Source organism: Colobus angolensis, unplaced genomic scaffold, assembly GCF_000951035.1.
Source record: "Colobus angolensis palliatus isolate OR3802 unplaced genomic scaffold, Cang.pa_1.0 Scaffold19, whole genome shotgun sequence".
NCBI lineage: Eukaryota > Metazoa > Chordata > Mammalia > Primates > Cercopithecidae > Colobus > Colobus angolensis.
Window position 1 is genome coordinate 14,084,017 of NW_012115043.1, and position 19,076 is coordinate 14,103,092.

General features: G+C 39.8%; 1 protein-coding gene across 2 annotated transcripts in view; it reads right to left on the bottom strand.

The window, feature by feature from the left end:
• MYZAP (myocardial zonula adherens protein) overlaps positions 1 to 19,076 on the bottom strand; it is a 94,047-nt gene that overhangs the window by 24,484 nt on the left and 50,487 nt on the right. The window lies entirely within an intron of this gene.

Consider the following 19,076-nt stretch of genomic DNA (forward strand, 5'->3'; position numbering starts at 1 on the left):
TTCAGAGGACCGAAGACTCACGTGGCCTGGAGTAAGCAAGAAAGGCTTCCTAAAAAGACCCATCTTTGTTTTTACAATATATTGTATCTTAGACTACTCTTTGCTTTCCAGTCATGTCTCCCTAGAAAAACCGTAGCTTCCCTGAAGGCAGGAACCAGAGTACTCTGTACCAGGCCATGTTATGCATAATAATGGGAACAGTATGTAGGGTCATTAATAACACAGTAACTTTCCAAAACTCTTGCATATTAAATTTTTGTGCTCACTAAATAATTTTAAAAAAGCACTCTCAGGCCAAGCACAGTAGTTCACTCCTATGATCCCAGCACTTTGCTTGAGCCTAGGAGTTTGAGACCAGCTTGGGCAACATAGTAAGACCCTGTCTCTACAAAAAAATCAAAAAATTAGCTGGGTGTGGTGGTGTGTCCCTGTAGTCCCAGCTGCTTGGGAGGCTGAGGTGGGAGGATTGCTTGAGCCCAAGAGGTCAAGGTGGAAGTCAGCTATGATGGTGCCACTGTACCCTAGCCTGGGTGACACAGTGAGACCCTGTATCAAAAAAAAACAAATTTTAAAATCCTTCTCAGTGCAAAATGACAACATTCCTATGGAAGTGAATCTAGCAGTATCTAGAAAAAGTATGTATGCATTAACCCTTTGACTCAGTAATTCCATTTTTAGGAATAGATCCCAAAGATACAACAGCCAAAATATGAAATGATATGAACAAAGGATTTTTGTTATTTTAGGAAACACAAAACAGAACTCCATCAATAAGTGACTGGTTATATAAACCATGGTATGATGGAGGTCTGTGTAACCTTCCAAAAAATGCAGATCTCAAAAACACTGAAGAAGTATATTTCAAGGTAGACAGTATACTCGCTTTGATGTAAAACAGGTGGGGACACATGAATGCATATTTATTCGCAAAAGAAACACGGCAAAAACAAAGTAAACCCTAATTATTAATAAACAGTTACCAACAGGGAAAGGGAAAATAAGTTATTACATAGGTTTATGTAATAAACATAAGCCTAGTTACATAGGTTTAACTTTGAAAGCATATTTTATAGATTCAAAAAATAAAATGAAACCAAAAAGAAAAAAGTGAACCCTAAAATCTGAGAACAAATTGAAATGGAGAAACGATGTATATCACAAATTGGTAAGAAGTATTAATTCAAGTGTTGTTAGAATACAGTAATTTGACTCAATATTCTCAGTGGATTATCAAAGATAAATAGAGCTGCAAAGTAATCTCTCATTCACTGGGAAGATTGTTAGTAGTAACACTGAAGTTATTTTGAAACCATTTGATATATAATTGTAGTATCATCATGTTTGGAACCAAGATTTTTACTGTAAGAGAAAGCAATACAAGTATGAAATCAAAGAAGTAAACAAAGTTTTGTTCAATTTAAAATGACAATATCAGTATGAATTCATAATTTTTATTTTCTTTTGTAAAATATGTATCCCTACTCTACCTACTGAGAAAACTTGGAAACAATAAGAACAAAATATGTCCAGATTGTGGTCTCTAAATAGCATTCCCCACTGAAAAAACACAGGACATCTTGGTGGAATGGCTCGTTTCAGGGGACAAAAAATAAACTAGATGAACCTGAGATACCCTGTTATGCCTGAAAACAAGGACATGAGGTGTCTCCCCTTGGGCCAAGGATGGAACATCCTGAACATCAAAAATAATAATGAGTGTAATTGAGTAAAACACATGAAATATACAGATATCTAAGAACATAAATATTATATTTCTTTAAAAAAAAAAAAACAGTAACAGCTCACTGAACTCCAATGGATATAAAAAAGGCATCAACTCCTTACTTGGAAAGCAGTTTGGAGGGAAAAGTATAGCATCTATCTTGCCTTCTTTGTTTAAACTGCATTTTGAGATTCTAAAAAGCCCTAGTTTATGAGGAAAAGTTTTACTTGACAGAATAATTCCAGTTAATCATGGCCAAGGAACGACAGAATTAGAAAATCACAATTTTGCAATTTCTGTGAAATAATGGCTTTATGCATTCATCATCAGTAAACAGTGATGGTGAAAGCTGATGAAGAAACATTCAACCATGTTTTGGGTTGTCACCTCTTGACTCCATTATCAGCCTTGGCATCACCCAAGGTGGAACAACCAGACATTCTACACCCCAGAAGTGATATACGATGAAACACACACATCACCCATGAAGTGTTCTTGCCTTTCTGAAAAATTGAAACTTGATCTAATCAAGCTTCTAGAGCTAATAAGAACACAAAAAGTTGTATACAGAATGTGAACATTTTTACAAGACAACTGACTCAGTTCTTAGGTAGGAATAAAAGTAGTTGGGAGAGATGGGGGCAGCAATGCTCTAGCTTAAGAGACTTTAGAAACGTAACTAAATATAAACACAGTGTATGCTGGTTGGAACAAAGCATCAGAAAAAAAGACACTTTAGAAAATGTTATTGCAGATTGGTATCAAAGAATAGCAAGGAATTATTAATTTTGTTAGGTGTGATGATGGTGTTATAATTATGTAAGAAAAAGACCATATGTTCAGAGATGCATGGTGAAGTGTATAGGAAACATATGCAGAATGTCTGGGATTTGCTTTAAAATACTGCACAAGAGGGGAAAAAGAGGAAGGAGTAGATAAAGCAAGTATGGCCAAATCTTGCTATTTGCTGAACCTGGGTAATGTAGAGGGCTCCATCAATTATTCTGTCTGTTCTGCATGCATTTGGCATTTTCATTATCAAATATTTTAAATTTCACATGGTGTCAAAAAAATGTAATCCTCTGACACGAAAAGTAAACGATACAAAGTAGAACAGAAACACCCATAAGAAAAAATGTCCAATGTTAATAATAATTAAAGACATTACCAATTAAAAACAGTAATGGGTTACCCTGACTACCTATTAAATTTGCCCAAAACTATTGACTGAAGAAATGAGTGTTGGCAGGGCTGGGAGGGGCAGCTCCTCTCCTGTGTTGCAGGTGGCTTTGTGAATTAGTATGACCCTTCAGGCAATTTAGCAATAAATATTAAGAGCCATAAAGCTGTTCATACCCTTTGATCCACTAATCCCACTCCTGGGAATTTATCCTAAGGATATAATTCAAACATAGGAAAAAGCTCTATATATAAAGATGTTCTTGCTCCCATTATTTATAATAGAGAGAAAATGGAAATAACCTTAATGTCTAGCACTAAAGGAATGGGTAATAAATTACGAAATATCAATTTGATGGAGTATATTACACAAACACTAAAAACAAATACACTGCAAAATGGAAAGTTTACAAAAAGCCTCAAGGGATAGAAAAGCAAAAGTTTACAATGATGAAAGTAAAAGCTGGAACAGAAGTTGGATAAATGAAATACTTCTGGGGTTGTGGTAGGGTTCAAGTTTGTTTTGTGTAAACTTCCTTCCATTTTTGTAGAAATAAATTCCAAAAAATACTCCCATAGTGTGCCTTTTTCTTTCCTTTTTTATAGTATTAAGATGGTTAACGTTGACTTTTAAAATCTTTAAATGAAAGGAACTAAAAGGTTCCAAGAAAGTCAGGAGTAATACTTAATCAAATGATGTAAAAAGTGATGTTAAATACACTCGTTTCACTATCTCTGAAGAAATCAGAGTGGCTTGTGAGGCAAGGAAAGCCAGAAAGGTGGTTTTAAAACATCTTAATGAGCAGCTCATAGTAAGATATTGAGAGGATCCTACTGGTCACTGTCCCCTAGATTGTAGTTTAAAAAATAAATCAATGGCAAATACATCACCTAGAGAGAGTGCTGTAGGGAGAAGGTCTCTGGAATTCTCATGAGAGAGCAGAGGGCTGATGCTAGCCTGGAGAGACACCTGGTTCTGGGGAGAAGGAGCCGGACACGAGTAGGATTTGAGGGTGCTGTAGCTTCTAACAAGGCTCATGGTTTTCAGCAATGGTGCTCCAAGAAGCAATTATGCTATTGTGCTAAATGAATGCTGTCTGTGTAGATTAGCTTTTATCCTGGAACATTTCTTACAGAAACATCTTTTCTAGTATATCCTGTGATCTGAATTGACTTGTTCAGATAAGAGCATAAAGGATGCTAAGGCTGGCAGAGTCAGTGCACTGCTGGCCCCAAGGGGTACCAACCTTGAATCCTAACTTAGTCTCTGCAGTGGTCTGCCCTGAAGAACCTCCCATGCCTTTCCCAAGTGATGCACTCAGCTTCTACAATAAGTAGACTCACATGCTCCTAGGTTTGATTGCCTCCTAGGAACATCTGACTCTCAAGCCTTTGGTTCTTTTTTCACAATCTTTAAGTCACACACTTGTGTGGCTGGTATTATTTCTGACTACTAACTTCAAAGAACCTTGAAATATTGTCTTTTGTAGCACCTAGCACATGAAAAACACTCAAAAGGTAGCTACTATTATGTGATTACTGATGTTTCTCCTTCCCTAGACTGTGAGCTTCCCAAGAGTAAAGACCTTGATCATCTTTATATTCTCAGATAACAAATGAATGAATCAACGAATCCATCCAGCTACTCCTAAACAATCCATCCCATAGACTTCAGGGGAAAAACTGTCTGGAACAGACGCTTGGAGTCCCAGTTGGACCAAGATGATCTTGCTAAACACATGTCCCCAGAGCAACCCCCAAATCAGGAGTTACTCCAAAATCCAGGGTACCATATAGCTGATATGCAAGAAATCCATTAGGCATCTTTGTTCTCACTTCTTGATGCATTACATGTTTAAGTTTGACCTTCAATTTACCCTTCACAAAGCTGCATTTAGTTCTAGCTGTCACCAGGTGGTGGTAAATGACGCAACTCACCAGGCTCCAATCAGGGCATTAAGAACTGAGAAATTAGAAGCACTGATTTTCTGGACCTCACCTATTTGATTTATGCAAGAACAGAATCTTGCAACAGCTAAATTTAAACACGAAATAGTAGACCGCCTTACAGAACAAGGGGAAAAACACATTTTCATAAAATCTGGGACCTTTTAACTGATATTAATAGAATTTTTTCTAATTTTTGTTTTGATGAGTATGTTTCTTTGTAACTCAGACTGAATATGTGGATATGTGCCTTGCAGCCCAATCAATCATGCAGGATGTTAGTCTCTGAGAATACAGGCCAGTTTGATATTTAAGAAGGGAGGGGAAACAAAAATTCTTTCAATTTCTTAAAACTGATCATGGCTTCCCCCCCACCCCCGCCACATTAGCCACAATCGAGTTACCTGCATAGGTGCTTTGAGCTAAGTAATCATCCTTAACCATGGTCACATGCTGGAATCCCATGGAGGGCGCTTTTACAAAATGCAGATGCTCTGGCACCAGAAATGCAGAATATCTCACTCTCTCAATTAAAAACCTCCTACACTTTTAATGTTCAGACTCACTAGCATGGCACGGGAGGCCCTTCCGCTGTGCGCCCTATTTTCCCACTTTCATTTCGTGCCCGTACTGTCCCTACAATGAACACTATATTTAGGACACTCCATCGTCTCAGCCCTGCATGAACACACTATGGTCCTGCCTCCAGGACTTTGCACACACAGGCTGGTGTCTCCATTAGGAATGCCTCCCCACCCTCCATCCCCTTTTCCACCAGAAAAACTGCTGCTGTCACAATCTACCCACAGTCACCTCCCAGGCCAGTGCTTTCCAAGTCCTCCAGGCTGGCTTCGTGTCCCCCTCCTCTGTGGTAGCTCAGCCTTTGAACCTACCCCTGTTAAGACACGTCACGGTTACTGCCATCCTCGGTTGACTTCTTTCCCTTGTACTAGACCCCAAACCCACAGGGAACAAGTGTTTAGTGCATCAATTATCTCGTATAAAAAATAACTTCTCTCAGGAGCTGAAATCACCCTTGCCAATCCACACATTTCAACAAAAACTGCTTTAGAAACAGATTGCTAGAGTAAAAAAAAAAAAAAAGTTTCCCCAATATGTTTTAAAAAGAGCTTATATGTCAACCAGACCAAAGTGAAATTGTACAAAAATGTAGTATGGTTCTGGTATGGATTCAGTGAGGAATCCATAGCTGGAAGTTGTGAGGCTTCTCAACTTTCTGGAATTTCTTTCCATTACTAACATGTAGGACACAGTCCATTTCACATCAGAGGACAGAAAATGAGACGGCTCTCGCATTGCAGTTATGTGACTAGCACTCAATTGTGCGAGACTCATGAAACATAACTCAGTATTGAACTTGGGGACTGTGGAGAGAAATGAATGAAGAAAACACGGCAGCAAGTAAGTGTTAAATACCAGACAGCACTTGACATGGGCTGTTAATAAATTGTGCTTCGGGGTATTTTCTTTCACCAGTTGGCAAAGGATAACAAACACGAAAAATGCCTTACGTAAAACAGGAAACACACCAAACCAGAGCATATAAAAGGTGCACATCACTTTTATTATGTACTGGGAGTGTCATGTGTACCATCAACTCCCCCTCCTGTCCCCTCTTACTGATAATAGGAGGAGGTTAAAACTGACGGCATACTTAAGAGTTTCCCGCTGAGACAAAGAAAAACCAGCCACAATGGTAACAGAAAATGTCACACCAAAACTTGATCAATCTTTCACAAATGAAAGGCTAGCCAAAAGAGGGGAACCATTAAAATAATTAATTGGGAGTCCATTAGGCTGAGGTGGCTCCAGTGTCTTGAGTTCTAACCTAAGCAAACTGAAACCCAGCTCAGAGTGAATGGTCCTGGCTTAGGAAGACGAAATTTAAAATTTAACCAATCAGAAAACCAATTAACCTTTAAATAGGGATTTTTTTTTTTTTTTTTTTTTTTAAAAAACACCGCGTCTCCCTCTGTAACCTAGGCTGTAGCATAATGGTACAATCATAGCTCAATGCAACCTCAAACTCCTGGGCTCAACAGGTCCTGCCACCTCAGCCTCCCAAGTAGCTAGGATTACAGGCATGATCAACTGTGCCTGGCTAACTTTTTAATTTCTTGTAGAGACAGGGTCTCGCTATGTTACTTAGGCTGTTCTGAAACCCCCAGCCTCAAGCAATCAATCCTCTTGCCTCAGCCTCCCGAAGTGCTGGGATTACAGGTGTGGCCTAAGTAGGGACTTTCTGCTTTAACCAATCAAATATTTTCCTTGTCTTGTTTCCATAAACGCCTATAAAAGCTTTCCCCTCAAGCGCCCTAGGTGAAGCCCTCAATTGCTTGTGGCCTGGTGCTGCCTGCTCAAATAAACTCTTTAAAAACAGAAAATGAAAAACAAAACTGAAATGGTTACATTTAATCAAACTGCTTAAATCCTATAAGGAAAATGGAATTCAATATTTTAAATCCACATGAAGTTTATTTTATTTGAACATCTATTCGACATTATTGTTTATTTTATTTAAAATTTGTTTTATTTTGTTTTCATTTTAAATGAATGAAGTCTGAGTGAGCTCTAGAAAATTCCATCCCTGACCCAGTCAGTTCACCATTTCCCTGGATTTCTATGGAGAACGTCAAGCTATTTCCTTGTGAAATTTTCAAATTTTCAAATAATGTAATGGCATAAATTTCCCCTGAAATAAACATTTTAAATTATTTTATTTGTTTATAATGTTTTTTATTTTATATGAAATTTGTTTATAATGTTTTCATTTCATTTTCATTTCACTGTTTTCGAAATCAGAGTGTCGGGGCTGTGTGTACTTGCACACGTCGCAAAACTCAACCACAGGTTAATAAATACACCAAAGCTCCCTAACTACCATCCCCAACACCCCTGCTTTGTTATTCCTTCTCATGGGCCCTCATTTATAGACATTCTCCTTAAAACAGCTTTAACAAAAGAATAATTCGTTTTCACACTGAAAACTTTATCAAAGATGTATAACTGCCAATCAAAGTATCTAATCAAAATGAGATTACTAGGGCTGTGAATTCTAGGTCAAAATACAGCAACATGATACTTTATTGTGAGTTCTTACAGCCTTTTCAAGGGAAATTTACGCCATTACATTATTTGAAAATTTGAAAATGTTACAAGGAAATACCTTGAAGATCCCCCTTATTGTTTTCAAAACCCCTAGAAATCCAGGGAAATGGTGAACTGACTGGGTCAGGGACAGAACCTTCTAGAGCTCACTCAGGCTTCAGCCGTTGTCTCCCTCTGCCTGCTCTTTTCCTGACAGTGCCGTGTCTTTAACCCAACTCTTGATCCCTCTATGATCTGGCAAACCATTGTTTCCATTTCCCTTACAAAAGAGGAATTGTGTTTGATCTCCACAGACCCACTGTGAATATGAGAATAATTGATATTTTACATTCTTCCTCTGAAAAAAGTATTTTAGTTTTGCTATAGCATTCCTTAATTCTATTTTGGAAGTCCTGTAACATTGTAATTTCATAGTTATTGTATTTTTAAAAGTGACTTCTCTTTGATAAAAGCCACCACAAAATGTAAGAATAAAAAGAATAAAGCTCAGCCTCTTTTTAACAAAAAAAAAATGCATAGAGAAATATGACAAGATCAGAATCTGCCCTGCACTAATGCAGCATGAAAGAAGAGTTTAATAAGGATGAAGAAAATGGTACATTATCTCATTTGGGGGGGAGTAAAGGAAATGAATTAAGGCCACAACAAAACGAAACTGAAAAATTGCTAAATGAAGCACTGAGTGGGGAAAATGAAAAATCAATGAAGGAATGGAGGGGAAAAGGTACATTTTTCATCTTCATGATGCTTGATTGGGTTTGTGGAAATTCATTTTCAATTAATGTGTCTTGTGGCATTCAGCCAGGCTAGATATGAACATGGCACATATTTTAATCAATTTTTTCCTATTAAGTTTGAAGTAATATATAATAATAGAACTACACCATTCAAAAGGATCGGTTGCAACTGGCTTCTGAGGTAAAATAATGTAATTTGGTTTGATTTCTATCTTATATTAAAGATAACCCAACTTCTCCTGAAGGAGGGGAGGAGCACTGTGGCTCCCCCGGATACCTAAATATGACTTGGCTATACAAATGTCCGGGAAGGACGGTTAAACTGCTTCCCAATCTGGGCACATTCTCTGAGAAGGAAGAAAGAAGGAGCGTGCAAGCTACAGGAACTTTGCTGGGTTAGCTCATGATTCTCAGAAACAACCCTATGTGGTTATTCCCTCCAGACCAGGAAACTGAGGTTCCAAGACTTTCATCATTCATTCATTCCCTTCACAATCATCCAGATGCTGATAGGGCTGAGACTAAGACCCAAGTAAGTGTCTGTGAGGGCAAGGCCCAGGCTGTCCTATTCACACCACACCCTGTTCAGAGGTTTGCTTGCTTCCATCCTCCCTGTGATGACAACCTACCGCTGCCAAGCTGTCCTGGAGAATTGGCAGGGCTGGGAAGAAGGTTGACATGTGATATCGTCTGTCACAAAGGATCTGCTGGGGCCCTAATTCTTTAGGCTGTTCTTTTTTTCCTTCTATGATTCAAGAGGAGGCTGGTGGAATGGAGATAGGGAAGAAGCTTATTTACCTCTGTGCTTTTCTTGATGAATTCAGTTTCAGAGACAAAACACCAAATCCTCAACAGGAGTGTCCAGGGAGATAACTGTTTTAAAATCATGTAATACATATAAATGGAAGCCCCTAGCTCCACATCTAGCACAAAGATGATGCTAAAAAATTGCATTTTGAAAGCTCTTCCTAAAGTTCAAGTGCATGGAAAGTGAACACTCTCTGGTACTAGCCAGGGCTCTCCTTGGAGCCTTCTTGCTGTCCTCCCTGCTCCTCTCCCCTCCTATTCACCCAGCACTCACTGGCCAGAGGCACCACTGTGGAGCTCAGATCTGATCAGGCAATGGGGAGCCAATGAGGAATTATGAGCAGAGTGATGAAGGACATCCTTCTTGGCTTGGTGCTAATAAACCATCACAATTGGTGTCGACCTATATTTCTAGCCTCTTCATTTCTCACTCCTTCATACCATCCAAACTAGATGAATGCTCTATGAACTCACCCTATACTTTCTGGTCTGCATGTTTTTGCTTTTATTTATTCTATATCTTGTCTGACATGTCCACCCATTCAATCCCTGCCTAGAAAAATCCAACCCATCCTACAAGGCCTGGTCAAACACTACCTCCTCCCTAAAGACTCCACCCACATCAGAATTAGTTTGTACTGGCAGGAACTGTGCTAAGCATTTAGCACACATCATATCAGTCAATCGTTATAACTACCTCTGGAGGAGGCAATGTTATGACCATTCCCATATTATTGATAAGGAAACTGAACCTTGGAGAGGATAATTTGCTCAAGATACAAAGCCTGGTCAGCAGCAGAGGCAGGATGCAAAAGCAGACTGAATTTACTCAAAGCCTATGAACTTAACCACTAAGTTTCCCAGCTTCTGTGTTCCCAGCACCTATGACATTCTGCCTCAAGTTCTAATGAGTTTAAATGTCAGCCAGAAGGTTCTCTGAGAGCAGGAACTCATGTCCATTTTTGTACTCATGCTCATAAGAGGCTCCTCTTAAATGTGTACTAACTGTCCCATAAGCTCCCCATAAATTGTACCTGGCTTCTCCTCATCCTTATTCCCACTCTTAAGCCCAAGGAATGGGTTTCCTTCAGTCTTGAGCAGAGGGGCAGGAAAACAGGATTGTTCAAAGACAATGGCACAGGGGAAACAACTCCAGCTTGACGAAAGTGACATGAAAAAGATCAGTATGGCAATGCTATTAGAGAAGCAAGCTTTCTGTGAGCCAAAAATAAAAGGAGTCCTATTCATATGATACACAAAAATAAATTCTACATGGATCATTATTTATTTGTCCAACAAATATTTATTCAGCAACTATCATTTGCCAGTGACTATCCCAGGTGTTAGAGATACAGCCACAAACAAAATACATGCAAGTCCCTGCCCTCATGGGACTTACATTCTAGTGGAAAGAAACAGGCAACAGATAAAATATACATGCAAAACAGATAAATAAAGTGCATGACATATTATTGGATGATAAGTGCTACGGAGAAAAACAGAGTAAGAAAGAAGATAGAGAGGACAGATGTGCAGGTGGTAACTGAAGACCTAAAGATGAACAATCAAACTTCAAAACTATTACAGAAACTATCTTTACGTCAAACAAGACACACAACACAGCCAAAAAGATTAACTTTACTTCTGCCAACATTAAAAACTTATATATTATAAAAGATACCACAAACAAAAAACGTTGACTAGGAGAAGATAATGGCACCCAAATAATTTTTGATAAATGATGAATTTGATAAGATGTAGCGTTCCTACACGTCAGCCGGAAAAAAGAAAAACAACCTAACATAAAAATTAGCAAACCATACGAACAACCATTTCATAAAGGAGGAAACGAATGGCCAATAAGCTTAAGAAAAGTTTCCCAACCTCACAAGTTTCAATGAGTAGCAATCAGGCTGGCGCAAATTAAGATGAAAACAATGAGATGCCATTTCCTAACTGGCCAAAATTATAGTCCACACAGTGCCAAGTGGTCGTGAGCATTTGGAAAATATGCCCTCTCACATGTGACTGGTAGAAATGTATGGGCACTGTGGGCAGCGATTGGGCAATATCAAGAAAAGGTGAAACTGTGCCAATCCTACGCCCTAGCAATGCCTCCTCTAAGTACACTTCCTAATTAGAGAAGCCTGGAGACATGTTGGTATTGTTTGTAAAAGGATTAAAAGTGTCTATCAATAGGATAAATAAGTTACAATATATTCAAATAAAAGGATGTTAGCCATTGAAATGAATAATCTAGATCTATATGGAATAACAGCAAAAGCAAAACTGAGAAATAAGCCACAAAATATGTACAATAAAATTTATTTTTAATATATAAATTAAAATGTATGTAAAATTTAAAACACAAACTAAATCATACACTAAGTTTATATATACATACACACAGTAAAACCATCAAGGCATGGCCCAGCTAGAGACCAAATTGCCTCTGAAGTAGAAGAGAGGGTGAAAGAAGGAAAAGGAATAGAATTGGGGAGGGGTAAAAAGAGAACCTCTTCTTTATCTGTGATGTGTTCTTTTATACAAAAACAAAAATCACACTTTGGGAGGCCGAGATGGGCGGATCACAAGGTCAGGAGATCGAGACTATCCTGGCTAATCCGGTGAAACCCTGTCTCTACTAAAAATACAAAAAACTAGCTGGGCGAGGTGGCGGGCGCCTGTAGTCCCAGCTACTCGGGAGGCTGAGGCAGGAGAATGGCGTGAATCCAGGAGGTGGAGCTTGCAGTGAGCTGAGATCCGGCCACTGCACTCCAGCCTGGGCAACAGAGCGAGACTCCATCTCAAAAAAAAAAAAAAAAAATCAGTAACAAATGTGTCAAAATGGCAACATTTGTTAATCCTAGAAGAGGGTAAATGGGTTTTTGTTTTTTATCATTCTCTACAACTTTTTGCAATTTAAAATTTTTTCCAATTAAAAAGTAACACGAAAAAAGAATAAAGGCTAGTTCTGGAGTCACAAATCTGGGTGTGGAGTGCAGCACTGTCATTATTTGCTGAGAGACTGCCAGCTACTTATTTTTTAAGACTCTAAGCCTCAGTTTCCCATGCTTAAAAAACTGTGCAAATAGTACCTTCCAGAGATGAGTGACATGGGAATGTGATATCCATATGCATAGCCTTGGAATGAGAGAAGCATTCGTGACTGGTAGTGACCTGAAACATGAATTACTTAGCCTCACATAGTGTCTATGGCCAGAAACTGGGCACCAGGTGTCCAAGAAACAGTTCAAAGTCAATTAGAACAATTTCAATAAAGAGAACATAGGTTCAACAACATTTCCAAAGAAAATATCTTTTCCCTTGAAAAGACAATTTATACTGTGAATACAGTAACCAATACCTGTCATAAAGTAAAGCTGTTTTTTTAATACATACAATACATACAGAAAAATGGCTGCCACAATTGTGCTCTGATATCTTCTAAAAATTGACATTTTAGCTAAAGTGTCTAAGATTTTAAAATAAGTGAATAATACCATGTTAAACACTAGAATTAGAAACTATAACATTGTCATTTATGATAAATCACTCCTGCCTCAAACTTTTGAGTAGCACCTCCTTTGGGTGGGGTGTGAGTGGCCATGAGACAGAGCTACAGCCTTGGAGTCCAAGGCTAAGGATCCAGTTAAGGGAGGAAAGCGGTGGCGGGGCAGGATTTGAGCATATGACTCAGGTTTGACAAGCAGTAAGTCAAGTTCACCTGTATCACAGTACAGGCAGGAAAGAGGTGAATTGAGGGGCACACAGCAAAGGCAGACAAGAGCAGGTTGAGGTAGGTCCTGCGATGCAAGGAACCCAGATCTAAGAAGATCAACAATGAGCCTAGGACCCAGTGCCAGGGCCAAGCGCAGGAGGCGTGGAGGGCATCCACTTAGAAGGCACTCTCAGGCTATGCAGTACTCCAGGAACCTCACTCACTATCTGCTCCAGAATAAGGCCTGCCTGGCCTCCAGGTACTGTTCATAGCCCAAAAGAGAAAAGAAACTCTAAAAGCAGAAGAAAGCACACCACCCTGAAAGTGGGACTCACATGGGTGACCCATTTTCTCTAAAGGTCATTGCATTTTCTTAATTATTTCCTTTGTAAAAACTTGGTAATGAATCAATGCTGCTAGAACAAATGCCAGTGACTTAGAAAGACATTACAGCAATAAAGGTATCCCGCAAAAGCAGTGTAGGTAACAACACTAAGCTAACATCCAGATGAGATTCTCAAATCTGCCTCTGTCTCTCTAGTGGAAGTCTGAATACCCAGCATCGTATCTGGGGATCTGTGTCTAAACACAGCACCGTGCACAGGTGAACAATATTAACAATTAATTACTAATGCGGAGAAGTGTTCATCTGCTTCTTTCCCATCCCCTCCCTCCTTGCTTATGCTGGGCAGAAGCATCTAAATGAAAGCAAAGGCAAATATTAGCAAGAAGGCCTGCTTTGCCATGAAGGAGCGGTAGAGTGGAGAACTAGCCAACATCTGAGGGACACTGGGCCTCTGAACACACTCAATCCACGAGCCCAGTCTCCCAGCTTAAGTAGACTCATGCCACCCACTGCTATGACTGCAGCTACTACTGCTAGTTCTCAGCAAAACTGTCATGTTCTGTTAAAACACCAATGCCTGCAGCAATCTCAAGAAAGACCTCTGTAAAAATAAAGCATATATGAAGGATGTTTCAGTTCAACATATTTCAGTCAAATAGATTTCTCTTTATCAGATACACTACTTTTCGTGAAGTTGGTTGAACCAATTCAGGCAAAATGCTGATGGTGATAGAAGCAAGCTAAACTCCTCTTAGAAGAGTCTTAAGATGAGTATTGATATCCATTCAGAAAGGACACCTTCAGGGCCACCTCCTATATACAAATAGAACCAAACCACATGGACACCTGGCTGCTTCTGTACTTTCTGGGGGGTGATCTGGTGGGAGCACTTCCTTCCCAGAGCACTAACATTCTTCAAGCTCTCTTGCCATCTCCTTAGCAGATGTCTTTGGCAGCTTTTCCGTAAGTAAGGATTCATCTTCCAAGCCTCCACCTGGAACTTTCTGAAAGGTTTTACAGTAGTCTTTTTCATTGCAGTTCCTTCTTCAATGTCTACTCAAGTTCCTAAAAATATTCTGTGGATCTGTAAGTTCTCTTGACTCTGCAGTTTGAGGCTGTACAAGTCAGGCTGACAGTATGTGGGTGTTTTCACAAACAAGAGCCCCACATGGTCAAATTTTCCTTTCAATAATACGTCCTTCCTGTTTTGTTCATTGGTTCATCATAGATAAATACCACCTCTTCCCAGCAGAGAGTGTACAAGTGTTCTTCTAATCACGAACAATAAAGGAATCGCTTCCAACCCAGAGCAGGCTACCAATTTATCATCTTCCAAAGAGCCGGAGACTAAATCTGGAGAAGAGCTCGTGCGACATGATCTGGAGACAGTTCAATTGAGTGGATTAGGTTTGTGGGCTCGGTGCTATGGCTCCTTTCCCCTACCCCCATTTGGCTAATTACAAATTATGAAAAGTACTTGAAATTCTCTAAACACAGGGCATTTAGCAGAAGTGTGCTTTCATGTGTGGCACATTTCAGCACGCCACACAACAGTTTTAAATTGTGTGCCAGCAAATGACTGAACCACGTAAAAATGGAAGATATCTGCGATGAAGAAAATTTAAATTTTAAAAATTGCTTTTTGTATAAATATTCTTGTCAAGAGACTGATGGCTAAGCTAGAAAACAGCACAGAGCACAAAAGAGCGGAGAGAAGTATACCCAAAGATTGAATGTGGCCAACAAAACTCCCAAAGGGAAAGATGAAAGGCAGCCCTGTGCATTGGTCAGGAAATCAACATAGCTACTTTTGCTTTTAATTCACTTAACTTTAGGTATACACAGCAAGAACCCATTTACTGGTGGTAATAATAACAGCCACTAATATTTATTATTTCTTATGATCCAATTAACATGCTGTGCATTTTATACATGTCATCTCATTGAACTCTTACAAAAAATTGGGTAGATACTATTATTAACCCTATTTTATAGACAAGGAAACTAATAACTTTATTAGTTATAAATAAATCAGGTTTGTCTGATGCTAAAGTCCATGCTCCTTGCTATTTTTCTAGGCCATCTTTCGTTGTATACACATAAAGGTCTCTACCTGCAGGTGCATGTGGATTTAGGGACTAGTAACGTAAAGCCTTGTTTGGCCAACTGGCTAGACAGCCAGATACACAAAGCCTCAACTCTCTGAAGAGTTATTACTCATCTATTCTCCCTGATCCAGTTTGTTTCCCCCAAGGAACTGCTGCATTATGACTATAGCGTCACTCTTTAAAAAAATCGAAGAGATGACCATTAAATACTTTTGAAATCATTCCTTAGGAACACAATAATATTCTGCTTTGCCTTGAACTGGAGAGGTGGCCATTGTTAATATAATTATTTTACCAAGATTTTTTTTCTTCTCTTTCTAAAGGGATACCATGTGGCCAAGTGTAATGTCTTCTTTATAGACAGAAGTGAATGATTTAAACCAGGGCGAGGCAGACACATGCATATATGCACAGTTGGAACAGGATCCATGAGAATCACTCTTAGTCTCTGTTCGTGGTAGTCCAGCTTTCAAGGACTTAGGTGGATTGGATTCTGTCCCTTTAAGTTTCTATTATCTGTTTAACAAGTGTACCTCATCCCACCTTAGAAACATCTCTCTAGATGGGTCTAAATAGCCTTTGGGAAGTTTGTATTATATGGATACCACCAGGCCAGTACAGCTATTAAGATTAGGCTTTCAGGCCAGGTGTAGTGGCTCACACCTATAATCCAACACTTTGAGAAGCCAAGATGGGAAGATTGATAGAGGTCAGGAGTTGGAAGACCAGCTGAACAACATAGCAAAACCCTGTCTCTATATGAAAAATAATAATAATAATACAAAAATTAGCTGGGCGTGGGTGCACGTGCCTATAGTCCCACCTATTTGGGAGGTTGAGTGGAGAGGATCACTTGAGCCCAGGTGTTGGAGGCTGCAGAAAGTTATGACTGCACCACTGCACTCTAGCCTGAGCAATAGGGCAAGACTTTGTCTCTAAAACAAAATTAAAAATAAAAAAAGAGTGAGCTGTCACAGAATCCTCCCAGGACCAGGGGATGGCAAGAAGTGAAGGTGCCCTGACAGTGCCCAGAGAGTCACAGACTTGGACCAGCTTTCTCACTTCTGTGCTCCTGGTGACTGTCTCCCTGGCTTGCTTTCTGTTGAGCCCTTCCTATGCTGAGTTCACCAGCAGCTTCCTACCTCAGGCATAGGAGCTTCTGAGGGATGCTGGCCAAATGCATGAACATGAAACCCAGCAAGGAGAGCCAGGCCACTGCTCTGAGAATCCAGGATAGCAATTCTCAATCCTGGCTACATATTAGAATCACTTGTAGAGTTTTTAAAACAAAACAAAACCCAGGGCTCAGTCTGCCTCCATCCCATCTGCCAGGTTCAGGCATGTCTTAAAGCTCCCCAGGTGATTCCAATGAGCAGCTTGGGTGGTGAAGCACTGAGAAAATCAATTCCTTGCACCTTTGCACTTATTAAACATCTCAATTATAGCAAAGTGGGGTAGAGTGCGATTGCTTTCAGCAAAAGAAGTCTAGATGCCTCCTCTGCAAATGAAAAGAAACTTCCTTCAGGCCCTGTTGGAAGAAATATTTCCTATATCACAAGTGGCAACGGGAAATCAAAAGAAAGACATGATAAAATGAAAGGATGCCTAATGGCTGTACTGGGAAATAGCTAAAAACAGAATCTCTTAAGAAATTACTGTTCCTTCAGCTGAATAATATCCCTGCCCATTGGCAAAAATGTAAACCCACCCTCTTGGAAGGCAAATAATTTATTTTTTCCTCCAGATCACTTTCCCCTTGGCAGGAGAGCTGCTTTGGTCAGCAGCAGGCGAGCCATGGTGATAGCAGGTAAAGAAGGTGTGAATGACTCTGTGGACTGAAGAAGTCACACTCAAAGCTGTGTGAGCAGAGGGGCATTGTGGGGGCCTCAGGATGCTCTCTCACTTTTTACTCCTCTCAGCTCTCCCCATGCCTTTCCTGGCAATCTAAAGAATGCAGCTTGATTCGAGACCAAAGACCAATCCCAACAAGGCTTTTCAACAGGATAATAAAGCCCAAAGGCAAGACTACCCTGGAACTCGGGTGATACCAGTGGGTAAGATCCGTGCCAGCAGGGCCCACGTCTGCATGACTCCCCACTGTGTACCCAACCCCAGCACGAAGCGGGTGCTAGTGGGTATCTGCTGAATGGATGGCTGAATTAATTTCCCCTTCAGGGCTTTTTCTTTCCAATCCCTCAGCATTTCTCTGTATTTCCTGACTATAAGAGGCACATGTGGGGCTTTTTTGGCTTTGTTTTTTAATTTTATCAAAGCCAGAATCAGCTGGAAGAACTAGTAATCAGGGAGATCCCCAAGCCCCTGACATCCATGACAGAAGGAGACTTAATTCAGTAGAAAGACCTAGCCTAGTGAGAGGTACTTGGCCCCACATTTTACAGAAGACGCTTTGCGTTGTCTTCTCAATGAACTTGACCCCGTAAGATATGTACTAATCCTTCATTTCAAAAGGGCTCACCCCCACCATGAGCCCTTCCTACATAGTACAAATCCTACTGTCTCCCATCATAGAAATCAAGTCATTATTGAGCTAAGGATGACAAAACCTGGACCAGCTACTTTTTATTATTTGTTATCTTATTATTTATTATTACTATGATACAAAGATACTCCACTGAGGTGAGGAGAAACATGTTGCTTAACATTTAAGGATTCTCAAGGATCTCAGTAGTAATACCTGGACATTTTGAGCTAAACAAAAGAAGCCCATCATCTAAAAAAACTAAGTTTCCACGTGGACATTATGGTCAAAATGATACCAACAATGGATGAAGGCGAGACTCCCATCCACGGGGAAAGTGAGGCTATGATGAAGACGAGCTTCCAGACCCATGTGAGGGAAGAAAAAGGGTCCCTAACATCTACTATACTTAAAGGCTGCCTATATGCCTGGGGAGCCGGAGTTCACAGATGAAAACATAGTTCTCTTCTCGAGTCAGATTTCAGGATTAATTTCACAAGTGACCAATTCAGTAGTCTGGATTTTTCAAAATTTGCTCCAAGTGAGCTGAAGTGATTTAGTTACAACTTTGCTGATTTTGCTCATTATGCAACATAATGATGAGGCTGAGCTCATAAAAACAGGCACGGCATAGTAAACAGCAGAGAATTCTTTGTATGATGAACACTTAACTGAAGTTACCAGACTTCCTCCACACAGTCTTTAAGGTTATATAGAACACAGAATTTGTGGAGGAACACTAGAGAACTTCTAAATCAGCTTCTTACTTTGTAACGAATGTACTCATGATGAAGGGCTAAACGCCTTACCAGTGCAGCCAAGACTAGAAATATTTTCTTTGCTTTGAATGAAGAGCTGCATTTTGCCTCTTTGAAAGCGTCACCCAGTGGTTCTAGCCTG